Source organism: Coptis chinensis, chromosome 8 (assembly GCF_015680905.1).
Source record: "Coptis chinensis isolate HL-2020 chromosome 8, ASM1568090v1, whole genome shotgun sequence".
NCBI classification, from domain to species: Eukaryota; Viridiplantae; Streptophyta; class Magnoliopsida; order Ranunculales; family Ranunculaceae; genus Coptis; species Coptis chinensis.
Window position 1 is genome coordinate 37,978,073 of NC_141463.1, and position 15,697 is coordinate 37,993,769.

The following is a 15,697-nucleotide window of genomic DNA, read 5'->3' on the forward strand; positions in this document are numbered from 1 at the left end:
TTATTCATTTTTAGTTGGAAATGCCGAAAGATATATGACTGAAAAGGGATGGAAATGTTGAATAATAGATAGACGGGAAGAATATTTGTTATGACCTAATTCATCCTCTTCCTTCTATCAGTTTTTCTCTACTAGTCACCTCCCTCTCTATTAGGTTTTCTATTCCCTCTTATACTAGGTCCTTCGCTTTGTACGCCTAACCCTTGATCTTTCTTTCATCCATCTACCTTGCTACTCCCACGTGTCCTCTACTACGTGGCATACCGGTCCACCGCCTAGCCAATTATTTGATATCATCCGCTTTATGGTTTCTGTGTACTCCTCCTCTTTGGATTTCGTCCTAACAACCCATTCATTCCACCGGACCTATGAAGCCCATTAGGCTCAAACTAGACCATAACAGTTGCCCCCTCTTAGGGCTGCGGACTTGTAGTCCGCAGTGCCAAGAACTCCTCCCCTATGGTCTATTGTGGTTTGAATATTACACTTATCTCTCAAGTTACCAATTCCATGCGTCGTCATTGATACCCGAGCCAATGTATAACAAATGTCAGATCATTGTTCTCGTGGGTTAAACCCTTGTCCCCCTAAGTCCTCCAAGATTTCCATAAAGGAAGTCAAAAAGAAAATAGGCCCCCCAGTTCCTCGTTTGAAAGTTAAACTGTCTCGTTCTTCTCACTCACACTATTTTGCTCCTACTCGCGATAGCTCTCTAACCACCAACTTCCCTTCAATCAGTGACTAGAAAGGATCCTCCAGTCCTCAAATGAAGTTTTCCACAACTCCAAAACTGTTTCCCGATCGTGATTCCTCTGATGATGACGCGCATGATACCCGTGTCTCAGTATCAACGTGAAGCCCTGGAATATGTGGAGCATATTAAGAAAGGCCGAAAGGTGACTCCATCCAAATTAATCTAAATTAGTCCTACGCTCTGCGACAATCCTTTTATTCCTAACTTATTGGCAGTCCGTGATTGGGAAGAAACTCATTATCTACAGATGATGTTTCCTCAGTCCCAAAGCTTTTCGATGGATCAAATTCTGATCCCCCTGACAAGGATGTGCATGAGACTGGAGTTTCCCAGGGCCTTCAAAAGAATCCCAAGACATAAAAAGGTTCTCCCTTGGCTCCAAATTCATCTTTAACCGCGGATTCCCTTGTTCCTATCAAGCCATCCTCTGAAGCATGTGGCAAAGTGAAGGTCACAGTTGCAGATACTGCACATCCTCCTTTTTCAGTGACACTCAGGGGTTGCCCATTGGCTTCTGCTGACTATGCATTAGATAGCTCCCTTGTAGCTTATGGCAATGTTTCAAAGTGCACATCTTCCTTTGGATCTTGTTTATGCTCGCGAAGGTTCTTTGCATGCATCGTTCCTCATTTTCTCAAAGTTTGGATCGGGTATGAATGTATGATTAGTCATTCTCACTTATTTGGTATATGTTTCTTTCTTTATGAGTTTGTTTAATCTTTCTCATTTGTTCTCTCTCCCAGATGACTTTGGATATGATGCGGACATACGGTTCACATTGTTTGCGCACTTAACCACTTCTTAAGCGAGAACGAGAAGATGAAAGTGGAGCTCCATGGATCCAAGAATAAGCCAGGTTTGCCCTCTAAATATGCGGTCCGCGGCCAGTTAAACAATGCCCAAGCTGAAATAGAAACTTGAGAACATGACAAAATGTTTAGCTGAAAAAGAAATTGAATTCCACAATCGGTATCTGATCGAAATTGTTAAACTTCAAACACATTACAAGTGTGAAGCCAAAGAGTATGCATATAAGAAGACTCGTAGGAAGATGGCTCATTTGAACAAGTCTTCATCCGCTTCCAAGCCTGTTCTGGATCAAACTCCCCGTGTCCTCTTCTGCTGTGGATATTCGAGAAGGCCTTGCCACAGAGTCCCCTATAGTTTCTAAGAAGACTAGTGTTGACGCTTCAGTTTCTTTGAATGAGTAGTCCAGCTGTTTATCAAAGCATCTTTTGGTTCGGAACACGTCGTTTTGTTTTGCTTGAAGTATTTTGCTATGGTTTTGTGGACTTCATGGTTTTATAGGCATCTGCTTGGAGCCAAATTTTACTAGCTAGTTATTTATTACACCTGAATATTATAATGTATGTTAACCCATTAAATCATACAAGCAACCTTTCATGAGGAAGAACCTCACTTCCACCTTGTTTTCTTTGAATTTTCACATACATAGAACCATTATATGACTATTGAGTCCCTGTGTCTGTAGTATTGCAACGAGTTAATTGCATAAAAGGAAATAATTATGTCCGTAGTATTCCACTGCATACTATTCCCACGTACACCTTTTGATCACTACCCTAATAATCTATGTTGTCTAATTGGTCTAAGGCAAGTTCATTCCAGAAGGTTTGCAATCAAAATTCTTTTGCAAAGTAATTTCTATAGTCCAACTCCATACCATACAGTTTGGCTTAAAATCCTAGGTTCTCTCACCACTAGAATGAAATTTTCACCATGGATTTTAAAACAAAAGTAGTACTAAAATACTCCATTAACAACAAGTGTCCAAAACACTAACTATACTCATCATACATATGTTGATATGCCCCCTTTAGTTTTGGCATGGTCGTGAACTCTGAGCGAGGATGGCAAAATTAAACCACTAAAACTTACAAACTGTGAGTGCACAACGGAATGGAACTCTTATTGTTCGGCAATGAAACCTTAACATGTTGTGTACTGCGGCCTTATCTTTTCTACCCAATAAGCTTCATATTTCCTAATACATCCATGGAACTTTTCATTGACCTTTATCAACAAAACCGCATGTTGTATGAGAAATTTTATAAGTTGTACGTTTTTCCTTAAAATTGTAAGTGAAGTCAATTCACCAAATTCACATTAAACTCGATATTTGTTTTGATTCGGGATAATTTGTTGCTCCTCGTATACCAACTAGTTTTGCCTTGCCTTAAGTTGTTAAACATTTGCCCCAAGTTTTGATTCGGTCCGGGGTACCATGCCTAGTCTGGCGGAATCTAACATCTGCCCCAATTAATGAAATATTTCATCTGGTCCGATACTGGCTTGTACATTACACTACCTTTAGTCCATTGGTAGAATTTATAACTAAAACTGAAGTGAGAAGGTTCGAGTAACCATTGAAGCCTAGAGAAGGTATATTGCGAACCCACTCATTCTCTTTAGTCCGTGTACCACACACTACTACCACTACCAATCTCCCATCTTTTCTCATAAACTTCTACTATTATCCAATATATATCATTGCTGAAAAGCCAAAAATGTTCTAACAAATTGATGTAATGAACAAATAAAATCTATTATTCACATACGTGCTAGCAGCGCATGAGCAATTGTCCAAACTTTAATGTTTGTATTGAAAACAAAATAAATACTATCGTACTAATTTTCATTCACTCATTTGTATTGATTGACATTGATTTGTATATGACATAAGTATCAGTTAGAACAATTAGATCCAAGATTGAGCATAATGCGGATTGGTATCACAGTAGAGGAGGTAATTCAAGGAATTAATACTCCTTTGAAAACTTGCAGTATAGTGTACTCAAAAGTTTGTCTTGCCAATCCCAAATTTCAATGTTACTAGCTTCTTACAATTTTCCTGTTATTTGCATACGTATTTTATTTTATTGGTAAGACAAACTTGAAAGGGGGCATATGTATTTTATTTTCGTTTACAAATGTGTCGTGTGCAATGTGATTGCACGTACTTAAATATTCTTGGATTAGCTTGCCATGCTAAGTCCATAGACCAACAATATTTATCACAAGTTTTAATTTGGAATGTCCATACCTAGTCCAAGGACAACTAATATCTGCCCCGAGTCTTTGATTCGGATCGGCATACCATGCCAAGTCCAGGGAGCTCTGCCCCTCTGTCTTTGATTCGGACGGGCATACAATACCAAGTATGGGGATAACTATTATCTGCCCCCTGAGTCTTTGATTCGGACTGGTGTACCATGCCGCGTTCAGGGACCTCCGCCCCAAGTCTTTGATTCGGACTGGCATACCATGCCGCGTCCAGGGACCTCCGCCCCTACGTCTTTGATTCGGACTGGCATACCATGTTGCGTCTAGGGACCTCCGCCCCCAAGTCTTTGATTCGGACTTGTGTACTCTGCCACGTCCAGGGATAACTATTATCTGCCCCTGAGTCTGTGATTTCGACTGGCGTACCATGCCACATCCAGGGACCTCTACCCCTATATCTTTGATTTGGACTGGCACATCATGCCACGTCCAGGGATAACTATTATATGTCCCCGAATCTTTAATTCAAACTGGCGTACCATACCGCGTCCAGGGACCTCCGCCCCTATATCTTTGATTCGGACTGGAGCATCATGCCAAGTTCGGGAACAACTAATATTTGCCCCCAACTTTGATTCAAACCAGCATATCATGCCTAGCCCGGGGACAACTAATATCTGCCCCCTTTTCTTTTGCAGAACAAGTAAAAAGATCTATGTTATGGAAAAGAAAATATCATTTTCATTACATATCATTTGCAAGACACTATATCAATTGCATTATTTGATTAGGACCGGCGTACCATGCCTTTCCCGGGGACAACTATTATTTGCCCCCTTTTCTTTAGGCGGTTATGTCTACCAGCTCGTTCACTTTAGGCATTGGGTAACTGTCTTTAGGACACTCTCTATTAACATCGGTGAAGTCCATACACATGCGTACCTTTTCCATTTTTCTTTGATATCGTCTACATACTGTGAATGCACACTCCTTTGCTTCTGTTGTTTTGCATTTTATTCATATTTAGCCGATGACAAGCGTACTCTGGATCTATACCTTGTATGTCCTCCACTGACCATGCAAAGACATCTCTATTTCTACACAAAAATTCTACCAATTCCTTCTTCCATGATTCTGTCAATGATGTCCCCACACCAGTCAGATTCACTTCATCATCATCGCTCAAATTGATCATTTCTACCTCCTCCACCGTTTTAGACTTGTTCTGTGGTCGAGGTTTATCCGTAGACAGTCTTATCTGTAATTGATATATATGCTTTCTCTTGGGGATTAGAACTTTCTGCCCCTCCATTGCTCTTCACCATATCTCTCACTATAGCGAAATAACTTGCTTGTGCTGCGGATTGGTCTCCCTTGATCTCATAAGTCCCTACTGTAATAAGGAATCTAACCACTTGATAATAGGTAGATGAGACAGCCTTCATTGCATGTATCCATTTGTGTCCCAAAATCATATTGTACTACAATGTGGAATCTACCACCACGAATGTAGTCATCACAGTAATCAGACCGGTAGATACTGGAAAATCCATCTCCCCCATTAGTTCAGTCATGCTTCCATTGAAGCCAAATAAATTATTTTTAGATCTAAAGTAATGCTAAATAATAAATCAATAGAACTACCACAATCAATTAAAATTCTTTTGGTGAAATAGTTACCTACTAGTAGCGCTACTACTAGTGGGTCATCGCACAGAAGGCTTACCCTTTCTCTGTCCTCCTCAGTTAAAGTGATATTATTGTATCCTATGACACTCTGTGGTATTGCCCTGGGTAAAAGATTCACTTCACATTCTTGCTGCATCCGCATAGTCCACCTCATCTTATCTCTCTGTCCGTTCCGTGTTTGAATTTCACCACTAAATATGACATTTATGGTTCCTAGAATGCGACAATCCTCTGGTATCCTTACCTCTTCTCTATTGTCCGCGATAAACTCTCTTAAATTCCCTTCATCTATCTTTTTTGAACTAACCATCGTAGTGTATAACATTCATTTGTTTCGTGGTTTCTTATCTAATGGTGTTGGCAATATGGTTTGTCTGGTCTTTCCTCTGGATGATTCCGCAGTGGAATATAATCTTGTCTATCATTTATGACTCTAAATATATCTTCTAGTAGTTTGTTCAACCTTGTATACCCCTTCCCTTGCTATGGCTATCTGCCCCTCTCCTTGATACACATAAAATAGTGCGGATACATCCACCGCCGCCTTTTTATTTTGGTGGATATAGTTAGTGACAAATGCCCTTTCCATATCACTGAATCTGCTTATACTTCCCGCCAGAAAAACCAATCAGATGTTTCTTTCTTTCAAACTCGCTAGAAAAAGCATACACCATAAGCCATCAAATTTATCTTCTTTCCATATATAACGCCAACTGTTGGCGAAAGTGCAAGAGATGATGCACCGGTAGCGGATCTCCTTTTCCATTAAATCGGTCAAATCGAGGCTGTGTGAATCACCTTGGGACCTCTGTTGCTCCTACTGCTACCGTTAGTGAATTGTGAGTCAGTCCCGCTATTATTTGGTTCGCCGCTCCTCTATTTTCCGGAAACACTAGCCTTTTAGTTTCCCTTTCTTTCTCCAACATGTGTTGAACTTGTTGTAAAGTAACCCCATCTGCAACTCCTTCCTCTTTCGTTTGTAGATCTGGGACTTTTCTGCTTCTTCTCCCCCCCAATGGCCTCACTGTCTCCTCTTCCGACTCTTCTTCATCTGATTCCTCATCCATTTCGTCATCTTCTCTTTTTCTTTTCTTCTCTCCTTTCCATCTTTCCTTTTTATCAACCTATCATTTTCTCATCTCAACCGATCTTTCTCTTCCTCCATTCTTTTCATTTTATCCGCCACTATCTGATCCGTTTCTCCTCCAACCGCTTCTATTTAGTTTACATCTCCTTATTTTGCTATTGTGCTCTCCACTTCCGTTTCTGCTCTCTCTTTTCTTTGGTGGTGTCATACTCCTCCTTTCTACCATGGATGTGGTCATGGGTTAAGTTTCCCATCGGACGGCGCCAATTGTTATGACCTAATTCATCCTCTTCCTTCTATCAGTTTTTCTCTACTAGTCACCTCCCTCTCTATTAGGTTTTCTATTCCCTCTTATACTAGGTCCTCCGCTCTGTACGCCTAACCCTTTATCTTTCTTTCATCCATCTACCTGGCTACTCCCACGTGTCCTCTACTATGTGGCATACCGGTTCACCGCCTAGCCAATTATTTGATATCCTCCGCTCTATGGTTTCTGTGTACTCCTCCTTTTTGGATTTCGTCTTAATAACCCATTCATTCCTTCGGACCTATGAAGCCCATTAGGCTCAAACTAGACCATAACAATATTAACATATATATTAAGTTAAATTGAATGCTTTAGTTTACTAATCGATATATAGTTCATCATATGATAAACCACAAATTAGACCCGTGCGACATTTTAGTCTAGCACAACTTATAGTAGAGTTTGGCTATTTAGCTCACTGCGACTTATTTTATTTTGTGTGGAGGGTTTAGGATTTTAGTAAGTACGCATATTGCATATGAAAAAAAAAAGATTAAAAACTCGTGTCATTTGTTTTTGCTAACGTTGAAAATTTTATCTCATTTAATTATGATTTGTGATTTGGTCACAAGTCACAACTCAAAAATACATGTCATTGCGATATATATTTATATTTAGAGTTTTTAAAATCAAGAATCTCATTTCTCCATAATGTTAATTTTTGGTTGATTTATAGTTGGAAAATATATATCATATTATATGGTTATATAAATGTATTTGCAGGAGTGATATTTATTTGGGTAATTTCCCAAGTAGTAACCCATAATATCAATGTGTTCTCAAGTAGTTACCACTCTCCAATTTTGACTTTTCAACCTAACTTTTAACACTTTTGCCCTTCTCCTTATTTTCAACCAATGCCCACGTGGACCTGCAACACTCTCTCTCTACTGTTAGTAATTAATTTAGTAATTTTAACTGATTTGAAGTGATTTGATAGGTGCGTGGATAGATTATATACCACTGATTATCTTAGAGATGAGTAGATGCAAATTAATGGTCACGAACGCATTTGTGGTTTTAAAGCATCGAGATTCGTAAACATAAAGATGGACGGTTTACATTAAACATTGTTCATATTTTTATTATCAAAAAAATATTTTTAAGAAGAGAAATGTAGATATATTAAGATTAAAAACAACAAAAACATGAATTATGGTAAAAAAAATAACAAGATTCTGGTAAAAAATAACAAGATAAAAATCATGAATTAAACTAACCCCTGTATTAAACCATTAAACCATCAACAAAGGATGAACACAAAACAAAATCTACACATCATCCACAAGACATGTTCTGGTTCCACAACTATCAACAACAAAAAGAACAAAATCACCAGAAACCAGGACAAAACATAAACACATAACATAACAACCCTTAATCTTCATCATCATAGTCATCATCATCATCTTCCTCCTCGTTATCCTCATCGGCATCATTGCCATCATCACCATCACCAGAACTGGAACTATCATCTTCCACATGTAATTAGTAGGGCCTTCATCAAAATAAGGATCAAACATCATTTCATCGTCTTCTTTTTCTTCTTCTTCAGTGTAGTCATCACTTGAATAACTATCCCACATTTTGTCGTCCTCATCTCTTGAGTAATAAGTGGTTTCACCGTCTGAACATTTAGGGAATCCAGGAAGAGGCATGTTGATAAAAAATGATAGAGAGAAAAATTTTAATTCGTCGATTGTTGCTAACAGTAAGCATATTAGAATGTGAGAGAGATCAAATTTTAGATGACTATTATCCATTGTTATTTCGAAGTGGTTTTAAAGATAAATGTTTGTGGGAAACGAGGCGTTGTAATTATGTAGGGTGGTTAGTTTTCATTTCACCCTTCTTAATGTACCGTAAATGGTCATCATGACACAGAAAAAATGAAGGGACAGGCAAGACCAATTAATTTAGAAAATGAAGCGAATTTTGACCCTTTGTCAAAGCCCTTTTCGTAGCAATTTGTTGCCATATTAGAGGACATGCAAGTATGCAACTCCAGGGCTTGCAACTCGACTAAATTAACCCATAAATGGACCCTAAATGGATTGAATGAATAATTAATGGGTACCCATAATTAATTATCAATGTACAAGAAAGTTACTGATAGTCCTAAGGCCACAATATAGTTATTAATTGGATAGAGGAATATGAATATAATTATATTGGCGAGAAATTTGTGAATTGACATGTGCCCCCAATTTGTAGAAGACCTTTTATTTATTTATTTTTTCAAATGCCCATGTTTATTTCATGATATTTAGTGGCAAGCATGCTTCGGCATGTTAAAAATCTTCATGTAGAATGTAATCTTTATACTGATTTTTTTTTTTTTTTTTACCTTATTAGAATTAATTATTTAGACAATAAAGTTGCTGATAGTTCTAGGTTTGGAATATGTTTACTCATATGATAGAGGAATCAACATGGACATCAGTATTTTGGCAGGAAATGAAGTTGGGTACCCAATGAAGTTTGACACGTGGAGGGAAATGACCTTGGAATGTGTCATAGTAACCGAAACTTTAAGAAATCAATTGGGAATTAGGGGAAAAAACTGTCCTAGTGAACCTCAATTTGGAAACCCTAATTTTTAGTTTCACTTCAATTTCCATATTATAACCCTCCTTTATGGTTCGAATTATTGGTGGAGAAATGTGGAAGCTTAACCTGACATGTAGAATGTCATTAGATAAAATGCAGAAATTATTTGGTGGATTTAGTAAGGAAGAAAGGGAGGATTTTGAGAATTCCTATTTTCGTTTTTGCAAATCCAAAAAAACATGCACGCAACAACTACACTAGTTTGTGCCATAGTTAGCCATAAAGTTGGTAGACTTTGCTATCGGATTGGTAACAAAGATTTGGTGTTCAAGAAGAGTGATGTTGCATTGATTATGGGTCTTAGTGTAAACTCTATTGCTAACTCATTCTACACCACTGACGTGAAGAACAACACATCAGAATTTTGTGCTAGGTTTTTTAAAGGAAGCACTGTTAGTGAGACAGAAATATTAGATGCTTTAGTGGTGGCGGAATCCAGTGGTAGTGAAGATAAAAATGATATATATGTAGGCTCAATAGGTTGTATGTGCTGCTCCAAGTTGTGCTTCCTGGATCTTCTAGGACTGTAAATGGAAGGTATGTTGATCTTGCAGAGGACCCAGCTGCTTTTGATCAGTTTTCATGGGGCACACCTTGCTTTGAGATGTTGGAATACTGTTTGGATGATATTTACAAAAATGTGTTAGCTGAGAAGGACTCATTTGCAGTTTATGGTTGTGTTATTTGTTTTGATATTTGGGCATACCTTCACATCCCTTCTCTTGGGGCTCGTAGGGGATTGAATGGTAAATTCCCAAGAATACTTGATTAGGTTCAGTTGCCTCCCAAGAATTTACATCTCCAGACCTAGAAGAAGGTCGAGCCTCTTAAGGGTAAGGTTGTTGCCTTTGACACTTTGGATATTAAAGAAGAAGAAATGAATGAAGATGTAATGAAGGTGGCTTTCAACCAACAGGCCACACAAAGCACTGCTTCGGTTTCAGAGGAGATGCTTTAGAGACAGGCACACCTACTGAAAGGCCTTGTAAGCATATCATTGAAACTCTGCATTATTTATTATTTGACATAATAAACTCTGCATTGTTGATTATAAACTCTGCATTGTTAATTATATTCTGCAACTGGATACATCAGCATTGCATTTTTAATTATTTGACATCTGTTGCATTCATAAGAAAGGTTCTTAAACTGAAAATATCAGGAAGTATATATTACAATTATGTTGACTCACAGGATAGGTTCTTAAACTTGATATATCAGAAACTCTATGATAGTTTTATGTTAACTGATAAGATAAGTTTGTAAACTGGATATATCATGAACTCTATGTTAGTGCTCATAAGATAGATAGGACTCATAAGATTGGACTCTATGATACACCAGCAATTATATATTAGTCTATACATATGTTTACTTCAACTAACTTTTGAATACAGGTTAAGGTGGCTTAGAATGACATCAAGTCTAAAATTAGGACAGGTATGGAGACAATACTGCAAGGGGTTTTACAGGGTAGGAAGAAAAGTGGATTGGGTGAACCATCATCATCCCAGGGGGTTGTGAAGGGACCAAGAACAAAGAAAACAAGGGGAAGAAGCTGTGTTTACACCAATATTAAGAATAAGGTTAAAGCAGTTGTGGAAGAAGCTGTGTCTACCCCACCTTCTAAGAGGAAGTCATCATCCCCACCTTCTAAGAGGAAGTCATCATCCTCTAAGAAAGTTACATTTGATCTTTCACATGAGGTTGAAGAAAATAGAAAAAGAGGAGTGAATGTTGTACCCCTCAGTGAAGTTCTTGAGAAAAATACAATACCTGCGGGATTTAAAATGGTAAGGAGGAGGGGTGAAGAAAAATAGAGTATGCAGCAAGTGAGAGTCCAGCCACTAAGGTTAAGTAAAGTAGAGGCTGTAAAGGCTAGCAAAAGGCAAACAATTTTGAAAAGAAGTCAAGTCAGTGAGAAAAGAAAAGACATGGAGGCTAAGAGCAAGGAAGCTAACAAACCAAAAAGAAGAAGAAATTTAATTGGTTTAGGTGAGGAAGAAGAAGATGGAAATGTTGTTCAAGACTATGAAAACGAAGTGACTGAGGGAGAGGGTAGTGAAACTGATCTTGTTGAAGTAGCTGATGTTTTGAGAGATATTAGTAAAGAGTTACCCAAGACTCCTCATGATGACCAGGTGATGGGGGAAGACCATGTACATGGTTTTTTCCAAGAACCTGAACCTGAACGTGAAGGCCCTTATGATAATGATGAGGGTGCTCTAGAGTTTTTTGTTGAGGAGGTTGAAGAAAGGGTTGTAAATACCTACAAATGTCAAGAGAATGTGGTTCAGGAGTCTTTGAGCAATGAAGTGTTGGAAGAGGGTGTGAGAGAGCCTGCTGATGAGAATACGGGGGAGGGATTCAATGAAGTGCTGGAAGAGGGTGTGAAAGAGCCTGTTGATGAGAATGTAGGGGAGGGATTCAATGAAGTGCTGGAAGAGGGTGTGAGAGAGCCTATTGATGAGAATGTGGGGGAAGGATTAAATAACCATATTGTGGTTGGCCAAAGTCCCCTAGTGGAAGACCGTACTATGGATGTTGTTGAGCATGTGCCATTTATTAGTCCCTTGGCCATTACTGCTGGTGATGGTCCCTTGCCTACACCTAATGTTGATGTTCCCTCCAATGATGATGTTGATATTGATGGGGAAGAAGTCCTGAACTCAGAAATGGAGAAGGTCACATTTTCTGCTTTACTTTCTTGCAGTAGTGACATAACTAACTTGCCTGTATTGTCACCCACTACCGCTCAAACCTTTGAGGTAGATAGTCAGCAAGAAACTACCCAAGAGTCTATTCTTGTTATGAAATCTAAAAATGATAATGTGATGTTGGGAGAACGTGATAATGATGTAGATGATGATGATGCTGTGGAGGGGGAAATGGTGTTCCCTGATGTGGTGCGCATACAGAGTCAAATGGCAAGTGAAATGGAAAAGAAAACTAAAGAAACACATGAAAGAAGAAAGAAGAGAAGACAAGGGATGCAAGGTCAGTCATGGGAAGAAAAAATTGGACAAGAATGTGATGAGCTGATCAAGTCTGCTCTGGCCAAAATATTTATCAAGAAAACTACCACCAAAGGTGACCTCCTCGTACTACAATACTATTGGAAGATGTTCACAAGGTTGCAAAGTCCACAAAACTGTTTAGATGTTAGAGTGTTTGGATACAACCAGTCCATCTCAGTGCACAGTTTCCATTCATTGCATGGAAGAGAGTGGGTAGATGGGGAGGTCAGTACACAACTAACATATTATCCTACATTAACCATCAGCAACTTCTGCATAATAATGTTTAAAATTCTATGACTCAGGTGATCACCATATATGTGAAGCTGTTGATCAGGTGGTACATCCAACATTGTAAGGAAAATGACATTCTAGAAGAAAAAACATATACTATCATTGAGGATGTATACTTTTCTGTAAGTTGTATCTCATTGATTGATGGAATTTGTTTTGTATAGTTCACCTTACTGATGAAGTACTTCATGATTTTGTTGATGTAGAAATTCATGAACAGAGAGTATACGAACTTTAAGAAGAAGATGGAAGACCAAACCTTCAGTGGTGCAACTCGATGATGAGAGTAGATAGTGGTGTGTATCATCCACATGAAGTTGTTAAAGAGTACTTAGACCCTTATGAAGGAAGAATTAGAGATCAAGCACACCTATCCAGGGCAATGGGTCTTATCATTCCTCTTCAAGTTGAAGGTAGCCACTGGGTTCTTGAAGTCTACAATTTTGCAAATAGAAAAATCTACAACTATGATTCTCTTGGTCTCAAGAAAGTTTCTAATGAGCAACTTGCTATAGAGACTTGTCTTACTTATGTCATGAGGTGTGCTGATCCATCGTCACCTCATGATTTGGGAGCCCCTTGGGCTCATGAGTTTGTGCCTGTTACTCAACAACCAGATACAAATAGTTGTGGCCTCTTTTGCCTAGCTTATCTAGACTGCCTTCTGAGGGGTGTACCTGAAGAAGTAAACAAAATAGATATGCAACCCCATCGAATGAGGAAGAGGATTGGAATGGATATAATTACTTTTGGGTTGAATCCAGATACTGTTTCAAAAAGCATACAAGAGCAATTGGAGAAGAGTTTGGAGGATGCTAAAGAAGTCGGTACGTGAGCAGGGAAATCACTATGAACACTATGAAACAGTTTGATGGATGCTACTTATTCTATTTTGTGTTTAGTGAAACAGATAACTTCTTCTATTTTGTGTTTAGTTGTCTAATTTTAGTATGGTAACATCATTTTGTGGTGTCGTTAATATCATCAGCTACGAATTTGTGATGGATTCATTGCTTCATGCTTTCATGGAGTGATGAGTTAAGTTTTTAGTGAAGCATTTTTATGGAATTTGTTGCTGATAGTTCCTGCAATGCAATATGGTTATTGGAATATTTTGTTTCATCAACATTTGTGTATAGTTTAGGCGGGAAATGTTTTGGGCGGGAATAGTTTGGCGTCAACACCACTTGGGTGGGAAAATGGTGTGTTTTTCCTTTATAAGTACAAACTGGGGTTGCCTTTCTTGGTCCATCCCATTTCTCTTTCTCTTGTTTTTCTCGTTCGAAATGGGTAGGGTTGAGGATTCTACCAAGAATAATACAAATGTTGGTTCATCATCAACCAACTATGGCAAATGTTTTGAGTGTGGGGAAACTGGGCACGGGAAGATCAACTGTCCATGGGCAACTACGCACTGTCCACTATGCTCAAGTACGAATATGAGGTATGGTGTAAGTACAAAGCCACATAGCCTGGGAAGAAGGTTTCTCTCATGTAGGGCCGATCTATGCAAGAGTTTTAAATGGATAAATCTAGAAGGTGAAGGGACACATAAGGCTAAAGCACCTGCTAGTGAAGCAAAGGTGACAAAGGAAACCCAGTTGCAAATCACCATTGATGGTCATATTAAAATGAAAATAGAGGGCAGTGTTGATGATGTTAGCTAACTTGTAAAGAAACTATCCATTAGAGACTGACCGTGTTACTGTTATAGTTAATGATATTAATATTACAAGAAAGTGTCCGTTCATTATAAACCAAATTAATTATGAAACCAACATTGCCAACCAAAACTATCCAAAATATCAACTCCGAAGTAAAGCCACAGGTAACAATTTAAAATTGACATATATGCAACTGCAAGTGCCAATTTCAAACAAACAAACCAAAGCTGCCACTATTGGTGATTGGTTAAAAGGAAGATCATATGTACTTTTCATATTCAAAATATGGTGGAATCCCAGTTGAAAAATCAATCCACTCAGCATCATCACTGCCAACCGTACAAGTTGCCTTATTGTGTCCAAGACCACCACAACGCTGCATTACACCTTCTTCAGGGATGGGACTCCTCTCCTTTAGAGCACTTTCTCTTTTTCTGTGGCCTTCCGGGCATCACCTTATCAACGGGTGGACGGACGATGATGCCATCATAAACCCAAACCCACTGTTATTTTCCTCTTAATGGTGTCCAGGCCAGTTCTCTCTATATGTATCCATCATCGTTTCTTTTGTGTACTAATGCAAGCAAAAGTCATATGCACATAGCTTACCGTCATCGATTGCCTTCATAGCATGGCTACAAGGAAGACCAACCTACTGAAAGAAACCGCACGTGCAAGTCCTCTCCAAAAGGTCTACGGTGTCAGTACAGTAATGATTGCACAGAGTAAACGTGCTCACTTGCCTTTGTTGCTGTGAAACGTCTACTCGTATATCTCGACGAGATGAGCACTTCCTCAGCTGATTTGGTCAGTTTTGTTTTCAGCTTTGACGCTATCACCCGGTAGTCATAAAAATATTTCATTATGTTCAACCTGATATCATTGACAAGAGATGTCACTGGCATAGCTCTCTCTGGAAGTATCATCTTGTTCCAGCTCTCTATGTGATTTGTGTAACAAATGTCATACCTTCTCATTGGAGTAAAAGCACAACACCACGACTCTTTCGGAATCTTTACAATCTTTGCATAACCTTTTTGTCGTCGGCAAGACAAGAATTTGGCTCATAAATCTTACAAATTCTGACTGTTCATAAGTTTCAGCAGCTCTCTTCACCTTCCCTTTTGTCTCTTGCTTAGTCATACAGTTTGAAATGTGTTGTGCACAAAAGCAATGGACCGCATTAGGAAGTATTTTAGGCACGGCTTGAAGAATGCTTACATGCCTATCAGAGAGAAGAACAAAGTTTTG